This window comes from Haemaphysalis longicornis, unplaced genomic scaffold (assembly GCF_048455015.1).
Source record: "Haemaphysalis longicornis isolate Haplotype H1 unplaced genomic scaffold, Haemaphysalis longicornis Haplotype H1 scaffold_3, whole genome shotgun sequence".
Classification (NCBI taxonomy): Eukaryota; Metazoa; Arthropoda; class Arachnida; order Ixodida; family Ixodidae; genus Haemaphysalis; species Haemaphysalis longicornis.
In genome coordinates this window covers 212,797,878-212,824,749 of record NW_027526335.1, presented here as the reverse complement: position 1 = coordinate 212,824,749, position 26,872 = coordinate 212,797,878, and the positions used below count along the sequence as shown (strand labels likewise).

Sequence of the window (26,872 nt, the reverse complement as noted above, 5' to 3'; positions counted from 1 at the left end):
ATTGCAACTCTATACATGCACTATCGTGATTCGTGACAATGCATGCATTGTGTGCTTATTCAGGGGTTGAACGGGGTACCTGGGTTTGGGAGCAGGCAAAAGTGCCCTTTGTCGCAAGCTTGGGGCAGCCAGGAAGGTCTTTTGGAGCAGGTCTGGAGCTTCGACAAATGCAATTTTGAGCAGATGTAACACCGTTTCACGGCATTATGGTGGCTGCATAACCTCCCTATTGGACGCTGGGCCAGGCCCATCCAGGTTACGTTTAACATTTAATATTCAGGCGTTGTACCGTGCACTACAACCTACCCCGACCCGGGAACACAGTACTGGTACTGTATCTGGAGGTTTACACCATGCGGAGTTATCGACCTTAGGCCCCAGCGAGCGGGCCTCATTATCACTGTTCAAATGTCAATTCGAAGGGGATCAGATAACAAGCCTTGCTTTGGGTCCCGTAAACAGCAGTGCCCCGTAAACAGTGAACGCATGGTGACATTCCGTAAAACAAGGTGTTTGCAAGCATTTTTTCTATCGAACAGCGGTTTAGGTCCGTGCGATGCTGACCATGTTTTGTCTTCGCCCGTCACAGGGGTTGCGAGAGTCATTGAATTTACGGCGTAGACTACGTAACTTGAGCGTGTTCGAAGGCATGATTAATGTTGGACCATCTCCCAATAAGCAAAGCTAACGCCAAAGTTCACTGGCGAAAATGAGTAATTACCCCACATGAAAAGCGAACCGAACAAACAAACGAGGGCGAAGCGTCGAAGAACCCGTTTGTTCAATACATGCCACTACGAAACGTTGCGGGCAGCACAGCCAGGATCGCACAAAAATGGGCAACTAAATTCACATGTGATAAACGACGTTTCATGTGAATATTATTCTATGTGCTAGCAACAAGCTAAAAATATTTTACTTTTGTTCATCTTTCATCGATTGTGGTGACAAATTATGGCAAGCAGCTTTTGTTTTACACGGTGCATACGTTACTAAACTCGCATAACCAGTGATTTGTGTTCTTATTCGTGTCTTCTCTTGCTTTCGTCCATTGTCTCGTCGTTTGCGCTGCGGTTCATCAGTGATTTGTAATTTTTTTGTTCCCTGTTGGTCTTGCTGCATATTTCACTGTATGTCGAACTGCGTGATGTCAGTATTTTTTGTTTCCTTTAAGTGTCATGTCTTATTATTTTGTATTTTTTCCCTGCAGGCCGCCATTAGTGTACTCTTGGGCAGGTTTATTTGTGTTTGCGTTGTATGCCCCTAAATACGGTGGTGATGCGGTATTGCTAGCTCATTTTACTGTATAAATGCGAATTTTATGCATGCGCAGTCTGCACTACAATATGAATGTATACTTTTTACATGACCTGTATATAAAGGGGCACGGACCCCGTCAAGCCGCTTTATTGGCTTTTTGTACGTGCTCCCGACATATGTAAGTGTTTGGATGCGAAACAGATTGACACCGGCAGACCGAATAGTGCAAATGTGAAACAGAAATGCAAATAAAAAGTGGGAGAAGGCACTTAGACACTCTAAGAAGACGAGGAGTGCTGGGCACTCTGTCTAGGAGTAAAAACTTTTGTCCCATATTTCACTCTCTTTGGCAGCATTGGGCGACTCTTCCGAGGAGTAGCGCGTGGCGGCCGAACGAGAGGCGAAACACTCCTCGTGGGATTTACTTGCTGCTGTCGAAGCGGAGTACTTGAACCCTGTGTGGGAATTGCTATGCCATGTACAAGGCAACGTTCCGTCACTCCCTTTAGGCGTGAATAAGCTCTATTGGTTTCGGCGTTCCCGGATACTGCAGACGGGTACTACTACTCTCTCTTGTAAAGCATCTCGTTACGCCTCAAGAGCGTTCTGCTATTCCCCGCGAGGCAGCGTGTTTTCGCTCCGCCTGCTACTAGCCCCCCCCCATCCCCACGATGGTACTATAGGCAGTTACAAGCAAACAAAACAGGACAAGCCATTTTGAAACATGGAAAAGAAGAAAAAACAAGGTCAGACTTTATTTTTCAAAAAAATACCACAACAATCGGTTCATTGTGCAATTTCACACAAAAAGCAATTCATTTTGAATTCAAATATCACAGCATAAAAACGGTTCTTACTCCACATGCACACAGGAGACGTAACGCCTATTGAGGATACATCCAAGGAAAATTCACAAATAAAAATGCAGCAAAGCAATTGATAACACTGAAATACAAACATTAAATTAAGACAATAAAAATGACATTAACACCCACAAATAAAAAGGTACTGGCATTAGCACGAAAACGTCAGTAGAAATACAGCAGTGGGAAAATAGTTAACAGTATTAACATAAAACAAAGTGGCCTTAGTACATCAGTGAGTGCTTCACATGGACTGGAAAGCCAGCTCTTATTTAGGGCACATCAAAAACATTTACAAATAAATTTTGTGAAACAAAAATCTTGGACTAAAACTATTCAGCGTGGATTACTATTAGCGCATTACAAGGTGCAATCAACACAAAGATACAAAGCCACTGACACGGGAACTTTGCAACAGATATATGTTGGTGGGACAATAGGAAACCACCGGAAACATTCCCACTGGGTTTTTTAGGCGGGTGGTTCTCAAATGAGGATGCGCTAGTACGATTTAAAAAAGGCATAACTTGCTATTAAAAACAAACACGTTCTAGCTGAATGCTTCATAATGTTGGTGGCGGCCTTCAGAACAGTACCGACCAGGGCACCGTGCTTGAGCCGAAGTAACGTCTACAGAAGCAAGAAGGTGCGCTTCCCCTTTGAAAACACAGACAGCAGCAATGGGAACTCATCCACGATGTCCAAGGATGTGAGCAGAAGTGTCTTGAATGCGACGGCCACTCCTGCTGACGCCTCGGGGATCTCGTTCTCTCTCAGGAAAAAAAAAATCTTCGGGCAAGTACCGTCTTCCCGTGGTTCCTGCATAGGAAGAAAGAGGGGGACAGCAAAGATAAGTTCAACAATGAAAAAAAAAAATTGACGAGTTTGACAACGTGATAGATTAGTTTTTGCACCGAGTGAACGCATTGAACCCGTATTGGAATGCAATACTGCTTGGCGCAGTCACAAGTCTACATGCGAATGTGCGGTGACCTTGGATGCAGACACGCTCATTGTGCCACTTGGTCAATGTCATGTCAGACAGCGCGCCCTACAGCTGTCTGCCTACGCAATGCGCCCCAAACCCATTAGTGCTTACGTGTCCGTAGCTTCTATTGTTTACCCCGCTATCGTTCCCGGTATAAAAACATTTAACAAAATTTAAGTAAAGAGAACTCTTTTTGTAACGTTATAATCCCTGATTAATTTGCATAGGATTTTGCCCTCAGCCGACTGCAACGTACGGCCCATTATACGTTCACAAGTACAGCGTGTAAAAGTTGCTATGGAGCATATAGCTACTGTTTTTTTCATTCTCGAGTACGCTTCGTTGCATGCACGCTGCAGATCGCAACACCTGATGAGAACCAATAGGGTCGTTATTGAACGATCAGAACGCTCGAACATTAAACCACACGCAGCGACGGCGACAACCGACGCGAAAAAAAGTACCGTAATGGGTACAACAAACACTATGGGCGACAGCGACAAACGAAAAAAAAAATGCATTGCTACCAATGCCATTCGTCGTCGTTGCTGCCGCTCGCTCGTGGGCTGCTTCTGGCCGGTATAAGCCCGCGACGGCGACGGCCCGTCGCCTGCCGCAGTTGCCGCCGTCAGCGGCCTGTGTAAAAGAAATTTGTCTGTGTCGCCCACAATACCTGTTTGCCGTACCCAATGAGTGAGTTTTCTCGCGTCGCTCATCGGCTTAGACGCATGCAGTTACCCCTTAACAGTCCCATCTCCAGCCATCCTGCCCTCAATCAAAACGCAAAAAACCTAAACCCTGTCAGGACAGCATCTCAGTCTGCTGCTGTACGCGCGGCGGTCACTAAAATTATTGTAATTTTAGTGACTGCCACGCGCTAGACGCGCTCCTATCACTCAGCCTATTGGACGAAATTCTTTGGAGCCGCGCAGGTCGCCACAGCTACTGCACGGCAGCCACTCTAACCCTAGCCGCCTAGCCGCCGAGCTAAGAGTACAAATCAAAACGCAAAAAACCTATCTGGACAGGATTTCAGTCTGCTGCAGTACGCGCGGCGGTAACTAAAATCATTGTAATTTTAGTGACTGCCACGCGCTAGACGCGCTCCTATTACTCAGCCGATTGTACGAAATTCTTTGGAGTCACGCAGGTAGCCACAGCTACTGCACGGCAGCCACTCTAACCCTAGCCGCCGAGCTAAGAGACAAATCAAAACGCAAAAAACCTGTCTGGACAGGATTTCAGTCTGCTGCAGTACGCGCGGCGGTAACTAAAATCATTGTAACTTTAGTGACTTTTACGCGCTAGACGCGCTCCTATCACTCAGCCTACTGTACGAAATTCTTTGGAGCCGCGCAGGTAGCCACAGCTACTGCACGGCAGCCACTCTAACCCTAGCCGCCGAGCTAAGAGACAAATCAAAACGCAAAAAACCTGTCTGGACAGGATTTCAGTCTGCTGCAGTACGCGCGGCGGTAACTAAAATCATTGTAACTTTAGTGACTTTTACGCGCTAGACGCGCTCCTATCACTCAGCCTACTGTACGAAATTCTTTGGAGCCGCGCAGGTAGCCACAGCTACTGCACGGCAGCCACTCTAACCCTAGCCGCTGAGTTAAGAATACAGGGTAGCGCTGCGACTACTCGCGCGACCGTGCTTCTTACCTGCGAAAACATTCGGCTAGGATACCAACACTTCACGAATCAAAAGGGATTGAAACGGTGCAAGACTCGGCGCTGTTTGCACACGGGTACAAAAGCCGCCCTTCAAATCTAAGCAACGGTCAAAATGAGTGACGAAAACATTAGGGTTAGCCGCTTCCGCGGACCGAAGCTAGAGAGCAACTCTCCTTCGCTAAATACACAAGATGAGAATACCAGGTTAACTAATGGCTTACCTCCACTTCCAGCCAGCATTTCTTCGTCCGGTAGATAAATCCATGGTCGTCATCCCAAGATCCCAAGCTTAAGGCGCGAAGCCTGCAGAGGCAGCGACTGCACACCGGCTGGTCCGGCGGCTTGCGCGCGCATTGCTACACAGTGCATATAGTTCCGGTATCGGCCTCTGCGCCGCCGCAGCTGTGATGTCCGTCCGAAATAAAAACTAGTTCCACGCATGCACGCACGCACGAACGAACTAATATACGGCTTGCTTACGTGTTCGTGATCTAACGCTGGCGCACAGGCATGCAAGCAGTTAGCGAGCACGCGTCACACTGCGTTCAACCAAGTATGACGATAAGGGCAGGTCAAACTTCCCATGTTGAGCAAGCCGTCTCCGAAGCTTCGGATAATTCTCGCGCCGAGAATGCTGGCGCCGAGAAGGCGAAAACGAAAACAGACACCGGCAGCCTGCCGAGGGGCCAAGCCCGGAGCACGAAACACCTGAAACCGCCACCGTCGCAGCGAACGCGGCCGGATGTTTATACCAACGAGTGAGAGCTTTGGAGTCTTGCCTGGGGCGTGTCACGTGTGTGTGCTGTTCGCCGAGGAGAGTCGCCCCACGCCTGCGCACCGCGTGAGACGTTTTCTCCCCGTGCTCTTCTGTCCTGATCCACTGTAACCTCAGTTTTCTCAATAATTATACCTTTAATTCTCAAAACCTAGTTTCTCCTATTCGATGCGAGCACGCATCGTACTGTGTTCAAGCATGCAAGCATGACGATAAGGGCAGGTCGAACTTCCCATGTTGGATGAAGCGTCTGTTTGAAAGTACACTTCGTGCGTAGCACATGGTTTACAAAGCGCAGCCCTGTGTTCCGCGCTGGCGGGACATCACGGTCTGGCGCGATCAGTCGTCGCTCGCCCGGTTCTTGCGGGTGCACCGCCTGTGTCGGCTTTCACCGTAGACGCGAGATCGCGTGGCGGAAAATCCGCCGTGGTAGTGCGTCGTATATTCGTCGGGCTGAACTACGGAGATGCGGCGTCCACTGCCGCGCCCCCGCCGCTGGGACGCCCTCGGTGTAATCGGCGTAATCGCTGAAATCGGCGCGCAGTATTCTTTCCTCCGTGGTGCGCACCTTTTATGATGCATAGTCTGACAACTTTTTAAATGTCGATAACTCAGCCATTACAGAGGAAAAAACAAAACAAAGAAAGAAAACCAAATCGAGACATACGTTTTTTTTAGTTTTGTCAAGCTTGCTCCATTCATGTCACTGAACGCTGCGAGCAATCGTTACATGAATTCATATTCTTGCACGTTTAGAATACGCGGCGGAAGTACTCGGGCGCTTTTTACACAACTGCTTTATATAATATATACGTATGCAAATAAAACATCGCTGATGAGTTGGTGTGCGTAAATGGTAGGAGTGCCTCTCCATGCTTACTCCCGCACTTGACAAGAATGAAATTGCAATTTTACTCTTCGTACTGGAGAGAGGAGACGACGTGCAGCTTTACTCTTCACTGGTGCGGGAGCGGAACTGGGGCTGCACTCCGCCGCGCACGAGAAGAGTACGCTGTCAGTTTTGCTCTTCCTCCTCATGGGAGCGAACATTACATCCAACTCCCCGCAGCTTTCGAGGGGAGCGCGCCAACGCTTGCAGGAGTACAATGACTGTTGGACTCTTCAACTGCTCCCCCGATTTCTTAGAGTGGAGCCTACTCCCTCATCGCTAAGCCAAAGCCAACTTTCATAGCTACTCATAGACTTTATGGAACGGAAACCATAACCGCCTTGAGACCGAAAACACGATGTTTCAGACAAGTTTTCAGGCATGGCGAATCTTGGCGGTCGTATCTAGCGGCTCAAGTCAGAGCTTCGACGAAGAATGACGCTGATAAACGAGCTTGGCGCAGGTAAACATGTTTGGCGCTCAATGGCGCAGCTGTTCACCCCTGCTTATTTTATTGTGTCTGACAACTGAATGTATGAACAAGGTAAAATATAAGTATTTATTGTCAACAATAAAAAGTTTCTTCCCATGAACGTGGTGTGTCTGCACTAATTAAGCCCATATGTTCCAGGTACGTCATCTAAAATTCACAGTACTACACGCTGCTGGAGCCGGTTGCCTCCTCTAAGAACTCATTGGCGCATCTCAACAGTTCCACTTGAATTTTGTCGCGCGGATTCTCCGGACACCGCCTAATTTTTGCTGCTATTAGCAGGCCGCAGTATTCCGCCTCGTCAGGCTTCGTCGAGATGACCCGTGTCAGCTGCGTCCGCAATTTCCGCGTCAAACTGCTGCTGCCTTTTCTGTTTTTTGGGAGGAGCAGTGAGCACTGGCAGAGTGGGGCCAGTTGCCAACACCTCCACGTCCATTGTGCTGGCACAACGGCAGGCATCTCTTCATGCTCCACCCATACGGTCGCCGTTTCTTGCTCGCCATCTTCGTGGTACATGGAAGCGAAAATCTGCTGCGCCTTCGTGGGCTCCTCACTCTGTTCTCCAACGCTGTCTTCATCGGGCAGCGGCTCAAGGTTTCCTGATGTCCTGAAACAAAAAAGCCGCCCGCATCTTCCCACGGGGGGAACTCGAGTAAATGCGTCGCATCTACTCGAGGCAAGCAAAGCATCACGTCAAGCGAAAGCCAAGCAAAGACGCCCTTGACTGAATTCCGAACGCGCGCTCCGCCGCTTTATACGTTGAAGGGACTGCGTAAGCCGGTCCCAGTCGACGACGTTGGCGTACTTGTAAAGCGGCGAGGACCCTAGGTGTTTGAGCCAAGCGCGGATGTTGCTTCGCCGGAGAACGGCACACCGGTTATATGCGCAGCGCGCCCGAAGGAGAGGAAACCGCGGAAGAGAGAGTACTGCACATGCGCCGGCCCCAGCGCGTCTGCCGCGGCTATGACGCAACGTGCCGCGGCTATGACGCAACACAATCCAACACAATCCACTTTAATCCAATCCAATCCAAATCCAAGCCAAGCCAAGCCAATCCAATCGAATCCAATCTAATGCCCTCGCGAGAGAGTGTTCGAATCCAATCCAATGCCCCTCGCGAGAGTGTTTGCTTTCGCCTCGACGCGCATGCGCAGTGAGCGTGCGGACTACGGACGCCAACACGGGTGACATCGTGAGTTACTTAAATGCTCTGCATTTAAAACTCGATCTTTTGTTCTTCCATTTCTTCCATTCGGCATATGAGAGTAGATTGAACAAATGGAAAGGGAATGCAGTATGGAAGGGAGGGAAAGAGGTGTATGAAAATCAAAGATGAGAGGAGGCAAGAGCGATCAGGTGTACAGGCATGCAGTTCAGTGCGGAAAGTTCATGACCTGTAACATTTGTTGTCAATCCAGTGGTTGTGGTCATCCCGTTTACACAACTGGGGACCAGCATGTTTTAGCCTATTGTCCCTAGCTGTCTTTGTATTTCGACACATCCACAAAAAAATTCCCGTGCCTTCCCGCGAGGGGAACACGAGTAAATGCAGAGCATTGGGGCCTCAGTACTGATTGAAGGCAGTGTTGCTTCCATCGCTTCTTCCGTGATGCTGGAGTAGCAGACACGAGTAAACGTGGGCACGAGCGTCAACCAAGGAAGGAAGGAGCAACGCAGTGACTGAAACACGAGCGACCGCTAGCCGCTATATTTGCAGCGCGCGCAGTAGAGGGAGGGCAGTACGGGGGGGAGAGCGCGCATGCGCAAGCAGCGCGCGCCCTTCCACGACCCATCGCGCTGCTATCACGCACCTGTTAGGCCGAGACCGCGACGGAGCGAACGGGCTGACTACGACGCATGCGCGCGCCAGCTGCTGTTGAGAGAGAGGTGGGAAGGAGAGGCGCACCTGCTGCGGACGCGAAACTGTTGACACCGTCCGACGCAGGAACAGGCGAGGCTAAGAAATGCTCTGCATTTAAAAGACGCTTGGCGTCGGCCTGAGCCGGGACCGGTATCCGGTAGATTTTTTTTTCCTTGGTTGAGGGTACCTAAACGAAGAGGGGGGGGGCATACCAGGGGGAAAAAAATCGATCTCGTACGCCTCAACAGTCCTTTTCTGAGATGAATGGAACTTTTTTTAACTACGCAGATTATATAAGCACCATTTTGAATGAGCCACCTAACGTGTGAACTTTATTGCGGGCAACCAACATGCCATCTAGGTGTGCAACACATTTTTCGGAGTAACGTATTTCCTAAACTTCCGGCTGGTGGCGGTATCCTTTAGAAACATTAGCCGGTCACAGTACTTCCACTTGGTGTCTTATCACTGTCGGGGAATTCGGTCTCTTCAGCTGCTGCGCCGCTCTTCATGTTTGGCGAGCCCGTACATAATTGCTCGGTAACTAGGACATTGACTAAAACTATGATGACCAATCACATTCATTCCATTATGCCTATCACTTGTAGTTCAAATAAATAAAACAAGCCTTGTGGGATGTGCAATGCACGCGCACGCAACTCAAAGCACGAAAACATAGACCCGCGAAAAGGGCGCAGGTTGAACATGACGAAAGGAGCAAGCTAACTACAATGCAGTGTTGCGGCAGCCGTGATTAAAACTAGTGTATGCCGAGCAATTCATTTTTATTGGAAGATATCGGTTGTCGAGTCTCTTACCTGCTGTTCGGAGCAACAGCGCGATGTGGCACCATTCAACTTTTTTCCTTTGTTGGTTCTATTGTAGGCAGGAAGGGCCAGGTTCCATAATATTGGGCACTTTTCCACTTCTTCAATTAGCTTTTGAGCGACAGACGGAACTATCTTTTGAATTGAAAGCCGTAGTAGGAGCTAACAACTCTTTCGTAGTACATGGGAATGATGTTACGGTCGAGGCGTATCGAATGCGCTGCAGCGGCATACAGCACCTCGCTGACTTCTTCGCAATCTGAATCGAGAAGCTACATGCTGGCGTACAACGGAAGGTCATCCATGACGGAAAATCCGCCCGTGTGACTCAACGGCCAGTTTAAAATGCTACAACGTGGACTTGTCGTGCCAGTTCACCACGGAGCACACATACAGGCTGGCAGCACGGCATCCCGCACCTAGTCCTAGCAGACGACAGGGCCTGCACCTCGCTCGATTGTTGCGATTCGGCGGCACCTCCTGGTAGCGCTGCAGCATGCTGACCTACACCGCGGCACCCTGAATCCGCGCCCATGCACCGCACCGGCACCACAGAAACTTCTCGGCAACGGTGCCGTGCACCAGCTCTGAATACAATGGAGCTATAGTTTTAGGTGTGGACACAGCGCTCCAAAAAGCTGTTAAATAGAGTTGGTGGGACCAGGGAGCTGGACGGGTGCCGCCACCACTCGGCGCTCCCTTAGTTATTGGAATAAGGCGGTGCATTGAACTACGCAGCCTCTCGTTGTTTTTGCCGTGTTTGCTTCGGTGCTCTGAATATTTTGCTGGTGTTGTGACCTCTTATGTTCGGCGAAACGAAGTCTGGACAGTTGTGTTGGGTTCTTAGATGCAATAACGGCTAGGTAAACTTGTTCGACGCTTCTAAAGTTGGGTATGGCTGCAATGACATGAGCGCTTTTTGGAGCAATCTACGCTTGGCTCCACGCGTTCTGAGTAGGAATAAAATTACTATTATTAGTATTCATTGCTTCTTAAATGCACTAACGGCTATGTAAACTTATGTGACTTGTAAGTTTGTGAATGGGCGAACTCTGCGCCTGGCTCCGCGCGATCCGAGTAGGAATAAAACTATTAATAGTAATATTCATTTCACACACTTGAAATTATTTTCACTGGTTTCGTCGACTACAGTATCCACGCCAGCCTTAACGCTGGGATACCTTGATAGCTGTGCTTTGAAGAGACAGGTACTTACGTACAAGATCGATTACCGTGTGGCCGTGAAAACACCGTGGCAGTTTACACTTTATTGCTATAACCGTGAGCTTCGTGCCTTCGGTTTCGGTGAGCGACACTGTGACAGCATGGGAGAATAAGAGCCGAAGCGGAACTCCCACGTTTGTACGCACATTTTATAAAGAGCCAAAGTATTCAAACACCCAACAGCCCATGCTACAAACCATCCCCCTCCTCTTCCCATTTTACCTCCCGCGTGGAATAAAGGCTGGAACTAATAGTTCAAAAATGTGGCAGTGTTAACGTCAGGCAGTGTTTTTAATGATTAAGCATTGTTCACCGAGTACCTAAAAATGGTGCAATTCCTTGTGAAGAAAGCACATTCGCGCGACTAGTTGCCTCAAATGGGGGTGCATCTGCCCGAGTCCTCCAGCACAGACGCATTCCCGACGCGCTGGAAGCACTTGGAATTTGGAGAGGGGTGCATGGAAGTGAAAAACTAAAAAGCAAAATCATCCAGCCCTCCGTTTACCCATGACGATGGTTGAACGTGAAGCTTTCTTCCTTTTATTTTCTCTATAAATATGTGCCGCGGTCCATTCTTTCCCTTTCAATTCCCGTATCCCCACCCCCTGAGTAGGGTATCCAACCGGACATACCCTGGTTAACCTCCCTGCCTCCCCTGTACTGTTCCTTCGTTCCTTCGTTTCTTCGTGCGAAATCGAATGGGAAACGGTCGAAGTCAAAGACGCTGCGATCAAAAGACCAAACCGCGTGCTGGTCAAATTCAAAGCTCAATCAGTCAAAGTTTAAATCTAGAAGGCAACCAAGGAAACCACACGAGAAAGCTTTGCGAGAAGCCATCATCGTCGTTAGACGGAGGAATGCATGATTTTTTAAGCGTAGGTGGCAGCTTGTAAAACGACCGCAGCATTCAGTTGTGAAACTGAGTACAGGTTTTTGGCCCCTCCCTGTCTCTCGTCCTTCAGCCACGTAGGAATTGCTTTTTGAAAAACATTCACCAACTAGCTGGCAACCATTGCAATTCTTGTAAAGCAATGCTTTTCCATGAAAAGCAATAACGTTCTACTATCATGCGGCATTTATTCTGTAAACGATTTCGATGACTGTAGTAAGCGTATTTCCGCGAAATTAAACACGTTTCCACTGTAATAAATGAATTTACGAAAGCGGCGTCTATCAGAATTTCTGTTTTGAGGTAAATTCTCCAACTTTGTCTTTAGCTTGTACACGGTGTCGTTTCGTCATCAACTGCCAAAAGCCAGCGCCGCAGCATTCCTGGATCGCCTGCACACACCGGCTATTTAGCTCCATTTAGCATTTAGCTGCAAAATATTCCTCGATACGCCAAACTACATGCAGGCAGGAAAAACTTGCGCGAAGGAATGGACTTGCACTTCCCTCTTGACTTGCAGCTTGGCGCATTGGGCGTCGTCTGCAATTTCTAAATTACTGAGTATGGGCGTAATTCACACATGGCATTCCTCGTAAACGTCATTTCCAGGCTCAAGATTTACCGATCTGAAAAAAGTCGTTGTGGTTATCTACGCATTGCAAGCCGCGCCGCTACAGTGAACTAGAATAGAAATTCTAGTTCACTACAGCGCCGCAGCAGAACGACAAAAAGCCATGCACAAGAACGCTGCGCTGACCGCCACCGGTATTACGCTGACGAGTGGTCTGCCACGCGCGGCGCTGTTCGCTGAAGCGACGGTAGTGCCATACAACGGGCGCCCGGTCCCTGTAGTGCCTGGTATATTCTACGCGCTATCTATACGCCTCGAGCTTCGCGATCGCTGCGCCGCCTGCCGCCGCTTCTCCGCGGCGTTGACGGGATTTGCGCTGCGTGACTGATAGGGGCTCGTGCAGTGTTTTGGTTCTATTTCGCTTCTTTTCGCCTTTCCGCGCCCTAAAAAAACTTGTTATGGTGACGACTATAGGCAAAGAGTACGTTTAGGTCACTTAAAAAGCAGCTGCGTCTTCGCAGAGTACGCGATCGCCTGCAAGAGCTACCCGGGGACGCGGTTCTGCGCGCTTCGTCGCCGCTCTTCCGGGCGTCGGCGACAGCAGCAACATATCACCCATGTCACCTCCAAAACGTCAGGCACAAATGAATTCTACTGACGCCTCGTTTAGACCTGATACTGGCACAATGAGAGGTTGGCTTCATTTTGCAGCGTGGACAACGAATGCGGCTTCGTTTCGCATATATACGCCGCAGAAAAATATGTTTCGGGGATGTGGGTACCCGGACAATAACTTATGCCTTTTATAAGAATATAAACCATGCGAAAATGTAAAGTATATTCCAAGCCTGTGCGTCGTTAAATATGTGCCCACACACGCCATATAGCAAGAACCAAGGAAATGAAACCACAGAAAAATAAATGCTGTGTCAATGCGGAATTTAGAAACATAATCGTTCTAACGGAAATGAAAAAAAAAACAGTGCAGCTTCTGGCATGCTAAAGACGTTCGTCTAAACGTAAGCCAGGTAGGTTTCACTAGACCAACTATACGCGAAATGCACTGCTATTTCGCGAGAAATCGGTGGAGAAGGGGGGGGGGGAGCGGGGAGGGGGACGTTGTGTACAAATGCGGAGCGGAATCAAGCAATGAACGTTTTAGTAATCCCACACATAAATCTCGCGTTCACTTTCCTTTTGTTTTTCTACTTCAACGAAGAGCTGATGGTACGGCGGACGCATCTTTGGAAGTATACAGGGTAGGCTGTTCAACAAGCGATGAAATGTGTCGTTGGAAGAGTGTGGTATGTGATAAAGCCCTCTGATTTCAGTTTCTGGTTTATTCTGCAGGCTCCCTGTGCCATATGACGATATTTCGAAGAAGCATGTAGTCGCGGACGCGGATTATATTGCAAGCCCGTCTCCGCGCTGCTCGCAGAGGATATATGTAGCAGATGAAGGTCTGCGGGCGCGCACCTCACGACAAGACGACTCTGTCGTGTGCTGATCCCCGAGTATAATTATGCATTGTCCATCGTACTTTTGTTGAATATTCCCGAAATTAACACAGACTGGCTTGTAAATGGTGGTGATCAATATCTGAGGTATATTATTGGCAAACGTAACTGGTGTGCTGTCAGGTATGAGTGCTCCGCTGATTATGTAAGCACACAAAACCGATTTAAATCGTAGTGTATAGCCGTAGCATGAACGTCTGAGGAACCGGTGGTTACGGAGACACGGCTAGTAAATTCAGGTGAGTGGAACTACAATCGACTCCATCATACGCCGGTTCCGCGACGCTGGCCTGTGACACACACCTGGCGCTTATACAGACCGAAAATACCACACTAAGATCGCGTCGGAAACAATTTACACTCTCGTAAACACACCCCATTTGCGAACAGAGTGACTGCTCCACACAAACATGAATTTCAAACGCCCGCAAACGGTAAATCTCAGTCGTGAACGTGCCGCAAAAGCAGCGGCGGCACTGGGGAGCGGGGCGCGGACTCCCGCGCCTGCTTTCGAAACGGGCCGCTAGGGGGATTTCAGTGGCGCCCCTACAGGCCGCGCTCGAGGCGTATACCGCTGCGGGCGCCGCACATGGGTGCCGCAAGTGGCATGCGGCTAAAAGGAGGAAATTATTCCACGTTTTGATTGGCTCCTGAAACCACTGTCAGTTGGGGACAAAAGTTAGGGACATTTAGGGAATTTGTTGTTGCAGCGAGCAGGCTTGATGTGGCTTCGCGCGTCGCCTCCTAGGGAATTCCCTCTAAGAAGCTGAGTGCAGCGCATCGCCTCCTCTAAAAAGAGGAGGCGATGGCCAGCGTCTAGCAGCAGACGACGCAAGAAACGGCTGGAACTGACGCTTCCTTTTGTAATTACTTCAATTTTTGCGGGTGTCTTGCTGAACGATTTTTTTTAAATGCGCAGCGTGCCTGCCTGACCATGTCCATGGTATCGCCCCGAGTTTGTCCTGCGCTGGTTCCTTTATTCTTATAAACATTTCTTTCTCCTCTGTGTGGCCCTAATATTCCTGCTGCCACACATCAACCAATCCTCAGACTTGGAGGACGTCTTCTTCGCTATTTCTCTGATACTTAATTACCTCTGCGTTTAGGTTTCTGCTTCTTTCAAGAACGATAAGAAAATCAACGAGAAATTCCGTTCACGGCTGCGAGATTTCCTACAAACGCACGTGTACCCGGGAGAAGAGTTATCGCAATAGCAGTTTTACTTGTGCAGTATGCCACTTTTAAACTAAAAAGAAACGTAGGATGAGACATTGCCCCATCAAGTCAGTTTCCAGATGTGATCATTCGAAAATGCACATTTGTTGGCAATAGATAGCGTAGCTTATTTAGTGGCTCCAAGTCTAACAAATTTGTGTTATTGCACGATACTTGACTGCTATGACACTAGCCCTTTGTAATAACCGATGTAAAGCAAGCATTAGATTGCTTCCAACTTACAGGCTTCAAGAGCAGATGTGAAGGCCAGTATTATAATATGCAAAATCTTTAGAACCTGCTGTTGTAAGTGAACCTGCAGTGTAGCATCTCAATCTTTAATAATGTCTTTTTATGAAGACCTTTAACATGTTCCTCGGACAAATGACTTATAACTTTTAAGCTTGAGAGGTACAACTTGAAATGGTTGTGAATGTTTGCTACCTGGCAGTTCCGTTAATCTGCAGCATAAATACCAGATAAGTGACCAGGGGACGATGACGTGCAAGTGCTTGTGTATTGTCCTGGCCATGTTATTTCCACATTCCTGCACAATGTAAAAGAACTATACCAAATGAAGGAGACAGTTTTTAGTTTTATTTATTCCCAGTTTCACGGCCATAGAAGACGACAGATATCAGAGCTGCTCAGCACAAACGTTGTAGGTGCATCCAGATGCTTGTTGAGACCTCTGTCACTGAAAAGTAAAAAAAAATAGCATTTTTAAACTGGTCGAGCACTACATATGTTTCCTTAGGAGCCTCCCATTCACAATTAAAATGAACAAACAGCTTAAACACAGTACAGTATTATTGTGTTTCTTGCGTGTATGTTTTTTAGTATGTGTGTGGACACTGACATTTCTGCTGTTTCTTTTTCTCTTTATTTTTTCTGGTACGCACGTGGCAGAATTCTCTTATGTTATTATTCTTCGTTTAATCTGCTCAGGTACCACACCCCTCATGAATGCCCATGGGGCCATAAAGGTATCTTAAAAAAATAAACATAGAACACCAAATACATGGCGCTACATCTACAAATTAAAGTTCCTGTAGCAGTTAAAAAATTTATAAAATAAATAATAAAATGGCACATTTCCACACATTTCCTAATACAAATAAAAACACGGCCAACTCCAGCTTTCCTCAAAATGTTGTATACCAGTCTCTTTGAACCAGGCTATAATACTGTAAACATCTTGAAAACAATTTTATTTGCAGGTAAATTGCAGGCAGCTTAACTTAGGTGTCGCAGAAGCTGTCGTGCAACGATGACTTACTTGCTCGTCTCTATTTTTCTGATCATACCCTTCTACAAACAAGTCATATCCTACAGTCCCCATGAGATTGGTGGACCTGTTAACATGTTACAAAAAAGAAAGCTATTGTATTGTGCTTATTTGTAACACTCACTCCTGTGACACCTAAGGCTGATTCAGCTGGAGAGCACCCCTATGTGGGGAGCAAATTCTATAGTGGTCCGAAGTGGGAAAAATGGAGATTGCTTCACCTTTGCACGATAATGCATTAATCACGACTAAGTTCAGTTAGGTGTCCTCTACATTTCAGAGAAGTGCCGAGCAAAAATAATTTTGAAGAACAACTCAGAAATACTGATGGCCGGAAATGGGCGGCCAGAATGTTACAGTCTCTCTTAACTCCGAACTAAAAACAAGTAAGCTTAAAACAAGTAAAAAATACCTTAAAGGAGTAGCACCACTATTAAACATTCATGATTAGGCTCTACTTAAAGGAGTACTTGAAATATCAAAGCTGAGATAACTATGCAAAAAGTTTCCTTTAAAGCTGCAGATTTTAGTAGCAACTATTCAGTATACGGTAACATATTTGAAATCAATTTTAATATTTGCATGCACAAGAAAGCTCCAAATGAATCCCCTTTCGACACTGGCATAAGCAAAATACGTGGAGTGCCTGGCCATGCAGTTCGCCCCAAACTGCCGATATTAGGGCTCCAGTGACTTAGCCAACACACTGGCTGCTGATGGTGCACGCTGAACTGCCTTGTGAATCATGTCACAGCTTTGGGACTGTTATCGTGCGGCCCACACGCGTGCGGCCGTGGCCAGCTTGGGCCACTCTAGGGCGCGCATCCAGTCTGACCATGATGCAATGAGAATAGCGACATCAAGAGTGCCATTCTCTCATGGCGGCCGCCTTGGTGTTCATTTTGTCCAAGCCGAAACTGACACAAATAAACAAGGCTCAAAATAATTATATACCCTGAGGTCAACTATCTAATGTTCCATTCTACGATTCCTGGGCTGGTAGGCACCCATAGCAATGGGAAAAATGTAACACGAAAATTTCATACCAGTACTTTTTTAGAATATTTACATAGACACACGAACTGCGTGCTAGTGGCCCTTTCTGCCAGTTGTTGCCCCCATCTGTCCACCATTGCTCAGCTGAGCATGAAAGACTGGTACAATAAAGTGTCAAGATTTGACAAGTTTGCAAGCTCAATAATTCACGCTGAAATTTTTGTGATCTTACTTTACAAGGATTTAACCTATAACCACTCCTCCCTGGCTTGGCTCATGTACAGTCATGGACAATTCAAATGCGAACCGCGGAGCGCATGGCCGAAGGTACTGGTGCCGTCACCTGGCAGCGGCCGTGGGAAACGCACGGACATGCGCAGTTGAGATGAAGGGAGCGAGGCTGCGTGTCCAAGTGCGATATGTTGCCCCCTCCTCGCTCGCATGCTTGCTTTGTCACCATGCCGCAAGAGCGCTGCAAGCACTGCATGTACTACCGCCGCTGCAGCTGAGGGTGTTGGTCACGTTGAGACCAATGTGGCGCGTAATTGCTTGCGGGTGTGGCCAGTGCTTGCGTGGGAAACGCGTGCACGCTCTCGCAAGGCATACTGTTGAGCTCATCATGCTTTCTTGAAGAAAACCAGCGCGCATAAATGGAGACAAAAAAAAATGCATGCCGCCTAACTTCTGATGCCACCGCATTGTTTTGCGTTCGTGGTGAGAATTGAACAATGAGCTGGCCGCCAACAAGAATGCACCTTTATGCAACGGAGTCTAGGCTGAGTCACTTGGCGGATTCAGTGCTTGTAGCAAATAGATATACCACAAGAATTCATATAAAATCATATACATTAACTGCAAGCATTGTGTGGGCTGGGAAAATCACTGGCAGAATTCTAAAATTCACAAAAATTAAGAAGATATGCAGGTCCAACCATTCTATAGGCCAGTTGCTCTTGTACATCAATTTTGGCGGCCCGATTTTTTTCATTTTTTTTTGGCAGGCACCTCACTACTTGTAGAACTCTGCGGAGTGGGCATTGCTGAGCATGGTGTAGGCGTTACCCAGGTGTCCATCGTTATTGGATCAAGTTACTGCCTTCCATACGCAAAGCTATGTCGGCAATGTGACGCCGGCACACACGGGGAGCAGGCGCTCGTGTGAGCCGAGCACACAGTCACCGCAGATACTATCTCGTGCCGCATCGCTAACAATTGTTTTCAGCGCTCTGGCGGCATGGTGACAAGGCAAGCATGCGAGCGAGGAGGGGCAACATATCGCAGTGGGACACGCAGCCTCGCTCCCGTCATCTCAACTGTGCATGTCCGTGCGTTTTTCACGGCCGCTGCCAAATGACGGCACCGGTACCTTCATCAATGCGCTCCGCGGTTCGCATTTGAATTGTCCATGACTGTACAATGCTTAAGCTTCACGCACAAACTGTACTTGGTACCCCGCACGGGGCACCTTGAGTATTCATGGTGACGGTGAGCAGCGACACCGCGGACCCCGAGCTCCCAACATAAGCCGTGTCCAACCGTGGCGATGTGTTTAAAGGTGAAGGGTAGAAGCCGTAAACGGTGGCCGTCGGAGCCTTGGTCAAGCTCCGGCCGATGGGCTCCCTGCCTGTCTACCAGGCAGGGAGCTCCGGGACCTCTTTGACTACCAGGGTAAGGTCAAAGGAGAAAGTACCCCCGTCTCCCTGCTTTTATACTATGCTTTATGGTATTGTCTAAAACCCCCCCAAACCGTGATCGGTCCCTGAAAAGGGGCCGCACCGAAGTATCCTTTCCTCCGTTGCCGTCGTTAACCTTTCCTGAACCGGACCATTTTTCTCGATTTCTTGTGATGGAATCCCTCAATCCAACCCACCCTCTTACATCTCAGTCAGTCTTCTTGATCGCCAAGTATCTTGAAGCCATAGTAGGAAAATCGTATAAGTGCAAAAAACAAAGGTCTGGTGAACTCCTCATCGAAATAAATGACAAGCAGCAGTCCATGAAGCTTCTAGCTCAGACTAGACTGGCTGATCTAGACATCAGGGTCACACCCCATCGGAGCCTCAACAGCTCCCAGGGTGTGATATCCGAGACAGATCTTTTGAACGAAACGGATGCGGATCTGCTTGCCGGCTTGAAGGATCAGGGCGTCACTGCCGTGAGACGCATCACTATCCGCAGAGACGACAAGGAGATTCCCACCAAGCACATTATCTTGACTTTCGACCGCGCAGTTCTTCCACAACACATCAATGCAGGTTTTATCCGTTGCTCCATCCGTCCGTACATCCCGAATCCGCGGCGCTGTTTTAAGTGCCAGCGGTTCGGGCACGGTACAACCTCTTGTCGTGGCCGAACGACGTGTGCGAAATGCGCGGCGCACGATCATCCGACTGACAACTTTCCATCCGAAACCCTCACTTGTGTGAACTGCGGCGGTCCGCATGCAGCGTACTCCCGCAAGTGCGAAAAATTTCAATTGGAAAAAGAGATAATTAACATCAAGGTCACGGAGAACATCACCTTCCCAGAGGCGCGAAAGAGGTTCGCCTCTTTCCCTCTGGGGAGGTACGCCGACGCGGCTCGCCGGGGGGCGGAGCGGAGTCTGGTTTCCACAGGGACCCAGTTCAGCGAGTCTGACCTGGTCCCTCCCCCGCCCCCCCCTGGGTTGCCTCAGGCAGCCCAACCCGCCACCACGCCGCTTGCTGAGGCAGCAGCGGTTGTGGTGCAAACGTCTTCCGTCGGGACCGGTGCCGCTCCCGCCTCTGTCTCCCCGTCCTCCAGTGCGTTGGAGGGTACCGAGGTGATGGACACCACGGGCCCTGCACCGGTTCCCACCGCCACCGCACCGCCCGTGCCACCTCTGGCGCTCCGGACGCCCTCGGCGGTGGCGGCTCAAACGAAGGGCTCCCGAGGGGGGGCCAAGTCCGGGGGGCCCGGTCCGTCGGGCACCCCTCGGACATCCGACGACGATATGGATGTCGCGCCGTTCCTGCCTGCAACGCAGCTCAAGGAACGCGTCCCAACGCCAAAGCCTCCCGACAAGCCTAAAAAGGCGAGAGTCACAGCCCCGAAAGACGACACATAAACAAACACACACACTCCAGTAGCTCTCACACTAAATAATGGGAAGAGAAAACATAATTCAATGGAACTGTAGAGGCCTTCTTAAAAATCTTGACGATGTATACGAAATACTGCATGCTAATCAGCCAAGTGTTATGTGTGTTCAGGAAACACATTTGAATTCCAAGCACACAAATTTCTTGAATAGTTACATGGTCTTCAGAAAGGACAGGGATGGCTGCACACACTCCTCTGGCGGTGTGGCCATAATCGTCCGGAAATCCTTAGCATGCCACCCTGTCACTTTAAACACTATCCTTGAGGCTGTAGCAATACGCTTAATAATATTTAATAGGTTGATAACGGTATGCTCCATATACATTGCTCCTGATGTTACACTTTCGAGCTCTGACGTTGAGGCGCTGGTTGACCAGCTGCCCGAACCGTACATTCTAACAGGCGACCTTAATGCTCACAATTCTCTTTGGGGCTCTTCTCGTACGGATGCCCGGGGTCGCCAGATAGAGAGGTTTCTTACATCCTCTGGAGCATGCCTTTTCAACAATAAACAGCCTACATATCATAACATAGGACACAACACATACTCATGTCTTGACTTGGCTATTGGCTCCGCAGTTCTCTTTCCTCTTCTCGAGTGGGGTGTGGGAACTGACCCATATGGCAGTGACCACTTCCCCACCTCACTTACATACATAGGTAAAGGCCCATGCAGTCCATCTTCCCATAATCGGTTCAATGAAACACGAGCTAACTGGAATACATTTACAGAGACATCCAAACTACACCACACATCCATAGGACACCTACACGTTGAAGAATCTACCCAACTCCTCACGGCGCACATCCTCGACGCCGCCGAAAAGTCAATTCCCCACGCCTCTGGTGCCCCGCGCAACCAGCGGAGGCCGTGGTGGAATGAGGACTGTAGGCGGGCGCGAGAGGCCCAGAACAAGGCGTGGGGTGTCCTTCGTCGGTACCCCACGTCGGGAAACCTCCTCTTGTTCAAACGGGCCAAGGCGTTAGGAAAACGTGTGCGCCGTGGGGCAAAACGAGAGAGTTGGCGTACATTCATAACATCAACAAACTCCTACACAGACACAAGGAAAGTATGGACACGAATACGTAAACTCAAGGGACAACAAACACACAGCCTGCCTCTGGTCAGCACTACAGGGGACACACTCGAAGACCAGGCTGACACACTCGCACAACACTTCCAACACGTGTCCAGTTCAGCACACTACACAAACACTTTCCTGAAACATAAAGCCTGTTGTGAAAAGAAGTCCCTACGCGACAGCAACAAATCACAGACTTCTTACAACTCCCTGTTTTCACTACATGAGCTGAGGGCTGCTCTAAGCACGTGTAAACCCTCAGCTCCAGGCCCAGACAACATCACATACACAATGATACAACACCTGCACGCAGACACTCTTCTAACACTCTTACACCTATATAACAAGATTTGGCTTTCGGGGCACATTCCAAACTCTTGGAAGGAGGCTATAGTTGTAGCTTTCCTGAAGGAGGGAAAGGACCCGTCGTCCCCCTCAAGCTACCGTCCTATAGCCCTGACGAGCTGCCTGTGCAAGCTCTTCGAGAAGATGGTAAATCGCAGGCTCGTGTACTTCCTCGAGTACAACGGTCTTCTCGAGAGCTGCCAGGCAGGCTTTAGGGTGGGGCGATCGACGAACGATCAGCTGGTAGCTCTTGACTCGTACATCAAGGATGCCTTCGCACATAAGCAGTATTGTTTAACTGTCTTCTTCGACCTTGAAAAGGCATACGACACCGCTTGGCGTTATGGGATCCTTAGGGACCTCAAGTCATTCGGTGTATCGGGTAACATGTTAAACACTCTTGTTAGTTACTTGTCAGACAGAACGTTTCGAGTAAGAGTTGGTTGTGCACTCTCAAACGTTTACGTGCAAGAAAATGGCGTGCCACAGGGTGGCGTGTTGAGCTGCACTCTCTTCATAGTAAATATGAACTGTCTTGGTAAGGCACTGCCACCTACAATCTCTTATTCCATGTATGTAGATGACGTGCAGATATCCTATAAATCATGCAATATGTCAATCTGCGAACGTCAAGTCCAGCTTGGTGTAAAGAAACTTGCCGGCTGGGCAGACAAGAATGGTTTTAAATTAAATCCTGTAAAAAGCTCCTGCGTTGTGTTCTCCAGGAAGCGCGGGGTCCATACGGACCCAGACATTACTCTTAATGGCGTGTCGCTTCCTGTGAACAAGGAGCACAAGTTCTTAGGTGTTGTGTTTGACCAGAAACTCACATTCATTCCACACATCAAGGAACTTAAACATAAATGTCTGAAAACAATGAATATACTTAAGGTTCTCTCCCATCAATCTTATGGTTCCGACAAAGAACTCCTACTACGGCTCTATACTGCTTTGGTTGGGTCTCGTTTAGACTATGGCAGTGTGGTATATGGGTCGGCGACTAAAACAGCGTTGCGAATGCTTGACCCAGTGCTACACTTGGGGCTTCGTCTCGCCTCGGGTGCTTTTCGCACTAGCCCTGTCGAGAGTCTGTATGTCGAGTGTGATAAGTGGAGCCTTGAGAACCAACGAACGTACATGGACTTGCTATATGCTTTTAAAATTTCATCACTGAATAATCACCCTTTTTATCCTGTCTTTAACGATACATCAACATCTCTGCTCTTTGCAAATCGCCCATCCGTTCCTCTGCCCTTTTCACTGAGAGTGAGAGAGCGAGCCTCGGATCTCAGTGCTTCGTTTTTAGATGTGTACAGGTCATCCTTTTCTAACAGTTTACCGCCTTGGCAAGTTCGCCCTGTGTCGTGTGACCTCTCTTTTATGAGACTTGACAAAAATCGTGTACCACGAGCTGCAATACTGCAGCACTTTCTGTCTTTGCAGTTTAAATACACATGTGCAGAATTTTATAGTGACGCTTCTAAAACCTCCAGTATGGTGTCGTGCGCTGCTCATGGTCCTAATTTCAATGCAGCCAGAACCATGAGCGTGCACACATCAATTTTTTCAGCGGAAGCGTATGGAATTTTACTGATTGTACGACACATCCTTGAAAATCACATTCCCAATTCCATCATATATACAGATTCTTTGAGTGTTGTTCGCGCACTGTCATCGCACAAGCCCCCCAGAAACCACATAGTTAATCTTGTATTCTGCACTATCATGTCCGTGTATGCACAAAAGCATGAGGTGGTCCTCTGCTGGGTCCCAGGACACGCAGGGATCTCTGGGAACGAGTTGGCAGACGAGAGGGCCGGTGCGGCTGCACTCAGGAACACTGTGGACATTACAACGGTACCCTACACAGACCTCAAGCCACACATAAGACAACACCTGCGCAGAACATGGCAAACACACTGGGACGAACAGACCGACAACAAACTACATGTAATAAAGCCACACTTGGGACGGTACACAACTGACTCACACAACAGACACACGGAAGTCGCCTTGGGTAGGCTGCGGATAGGGCACACCCATGCGACGCACTCGTATCTGCTGACGGGATCTTCTAGACCCCAGTGCGGCAGGTGCGGAGAGGCCCTATCCGTAGTGCACATACTAATCACATGCAAGGCACTTCACACAACACGACACAAACACTTCAGAGAACTCTACAGACAACATATTCCCCTACATCCATCGTTTTTCCTAGGTGATGATGCCATTGTTTCCGTGAAACGTGTGTTTGAGTATTTGTCCGACGTCAAGTTTTTAAACCTCATCTCCTATCACGCATAATCATATCTGGCCCTATACACCAGCCATCACCATTGCCGTTAATTGATTTTATTGTTGTTTTGGCTTTAGTAGCCTATATTTTATTTTAGATACTTTTGTTTGGCGCTCTTTGCCCCAGCTGGCCTTGCGCCAAAAAACTCTAACGATCATCATCATCAACTGTACTTGGTACAGTTTCATTTACTAAAATGAAGCTTCCAGCCTCTCCCTGATGTGTCTGTAGTCCACCGAAAATGCACAGCAGGAAAACCAACTTTTTCTGATGACGATCGTGGATGAAGTGAAAAAACATTAAAACGCTTCCCGTGATCTGAACTGAACCTAGGTCCCTCGTGTTATGAAGCTGACGTCTATCCCATTGCGCCATTCCAGCACAGTCGAAGCAATTTAGATTTGCATGGACATGGAAAATTACACAGAAAATGCACACCTCCATGTAACAACAACGGTTGTACGCTACGGAAGGTCATTGATTGCCTGCATCAGTAAAGCTCTAGAGTGCACAACTGCAGTGCAGCAGACCATCCCGATAAGGAACAGGTGCTCAGTACTGGGCTGGTTAATTTGGTGTTGGACTTTATTTTGCAAAGCTTCACGTCCCCCGTTTTCGTTGTTTCAGCAGATGGGCAGTTGATTTAGTATTATTAAGTCTTCCCGTCAGTAACTAGGCCACAGCTACATATTTGGTTGTCATACTGCCAGGGTGGTCTGCGAGCACACGCAGTCTGCCTGCTGCTAATTTCGAATGTACCACAAAAACAGCCACTTGTGGAGGCATTCACTTGCTTTCCATGGGTACCCAGGAAGGATGTAGACCAAGGCTTGCCCTCCAGGCCCTGCACCAACATCGTAGGGGCCAGGTCCAAGCACTTCTTTTTTTCAACTGGAAGCCCTCCTATGTAGATGCTGCAGGAACAGGATTAAAAGCTGTGTCAGCACAACTGAAAGTTGGGTAGGCTAACAATACATCTTTGAAGAACAAAATACGTAAAAGATGGCGACGTGGAATAAGATTACACAGGACAACCCACTACAAGAAAAAGAACACACAGTGCATCGTCCTGCGTGTTGTTTTCTGCAAAAGCAAAAGTCAGAAATCTCTGCTGCATTGTTAATAACAAGGATAATCCGAGGAAAGGGAGAAATGAGTGCGGTGTTAACCATGAGCAGCCTTTAGTTCGTTGTGCGATTGGCATGATTTACAGTATTCCGTTGTCATGTAAGTCCATGTATATGGGCCAGACAGGACGCTGTCTAAGCGTCCATCTCAGGGAGCATTTGTTTACGATCACGAATTCAACGCGTGCAAATCTCCCTGCGCATTATAAAAAGTGTGGGTCTCGTTCTTTTTTTGATGAGACTGTGATGTTGCACATGCATAATGATCAGATTGTAAGGGAACGGGTTCAGGCCTTCTTTATCGATTAACATAGTAACAAGTGTGTCAGCAAATCGTCTATAACTCTACACGGACAGGAGCACGCGCTAATCAGCACCATATTTCGTCAATATAATTCTTTCGTACATAAACTTCGTGTTTTTCAACAAAACGGCAGTTGCCAGTAAGACGTGCTTGTGTGTGTCCCTCCTGCCTGTACACGTTATTTGTGCGCTTTCAAGTTTTCAATGGCTTTATGCCCTGCCACATACCATTTGTCTTATACGCAGCTTCTTCAATTCACCTTCAATGTACACCGTACTGACAGTTGCTCCTGGTGCCTCCTCATAAAGGGCCCAAAATGTTGCGCAACCTTCACAGCCCTTCGGATGATTTGATTATGCCGCCGTCATTTGGTCTATCCTTTCTCTCTCCCTCTTCCGTCTTTTTTGGCTCACAGTTTCACGGTTTTTTTTACCTTTGGCCGCGATATCCTTACGTTCTCTGTACAGAAGCGACGTTTCCAATTACTCTCCTGCAACGCAACTTAACTGCCCGAAGAGCTAGATGCGTGCACACGGCATACTCGCGAGATTACGCTATCAAACACATGCATACTTACGATCGAGGCACTGCACTTCAAACATCCAGGATAGCGCTTCGGGGAGTACACGCCACCGGTTCGATCAAACTTGAGCAATGTTATGGGCTCCTGCACAAAAGGAACAATGAAACGCTTGAAACTGCGGCCGGAGTGTGGAAGAAAATAGCATCGTAATTTAAATTTAGCGTGTGCTGCATACTTGGGCGAAAAACAGGGAGTGGGAAAAGAATCTACACGTACGTTGGATACACAAAGCAGGTGTTGGTTTAACGTCTGGTTTGTCGTTTTCCATTGTGTCTGTTCCTCGCCCAAGTATGCAGCGCACGCTACATTTGATACAAGATTATACAAAAATCGTTAACATCACAATACGATCGGGAATGAGAATGACAGCTAGGAGGCCGAGCTAAGCGGCCACGTAAGCAAGCAGCTTTAGGGTACACAGTACAGTAGTATAAACACAAAAACTACAACAAACATAAAATAACGATGGTACTGACATTGCTGGGAAAATGAGCGCATAGATGCCCTCTTTTCCGCTCTCCCGTGTCTGTGACAGCAAACGCCGGAGACCGGCATGGCTGATCTACGCTGAGCTCAGGTACAGGAGGCGATGGCTCAGGCTGCAAGTCTCTCTTGAAAGGTCGCAGTAGGTATGTCGGATACGGAGATCGCACCAATACTAGCATTCACGGTATATTCACGC

At 48.3% G+C, this 26,872-nt stretch overlaps 1 long non-coding RNA gene across 1 annotated transcript; it reads right to left on the bottom strand.

Moving 5' to 3' along the window:
* Nucleotides 1-2,528: 2,528 nt before the first annotated feature.
* LOC144173690 (uncharacterized) lies at nucleotides 2,529-5,725 on the bottom strand. Its single transcript, XR_013323360.1, has 2 exons — nucleotides 5,010-5,725; nucleotides 2,529-2,942 (listed from the first exon to the last, which is right to left on the bottom strand). It is a non-coding gene; the product is annotated as an uncharacterized LOC144173690 (long non-coding RNA).
* Between the last annotated feature and the right edge of the window lie 21,147 nt (nucleotides 5,726-26,872).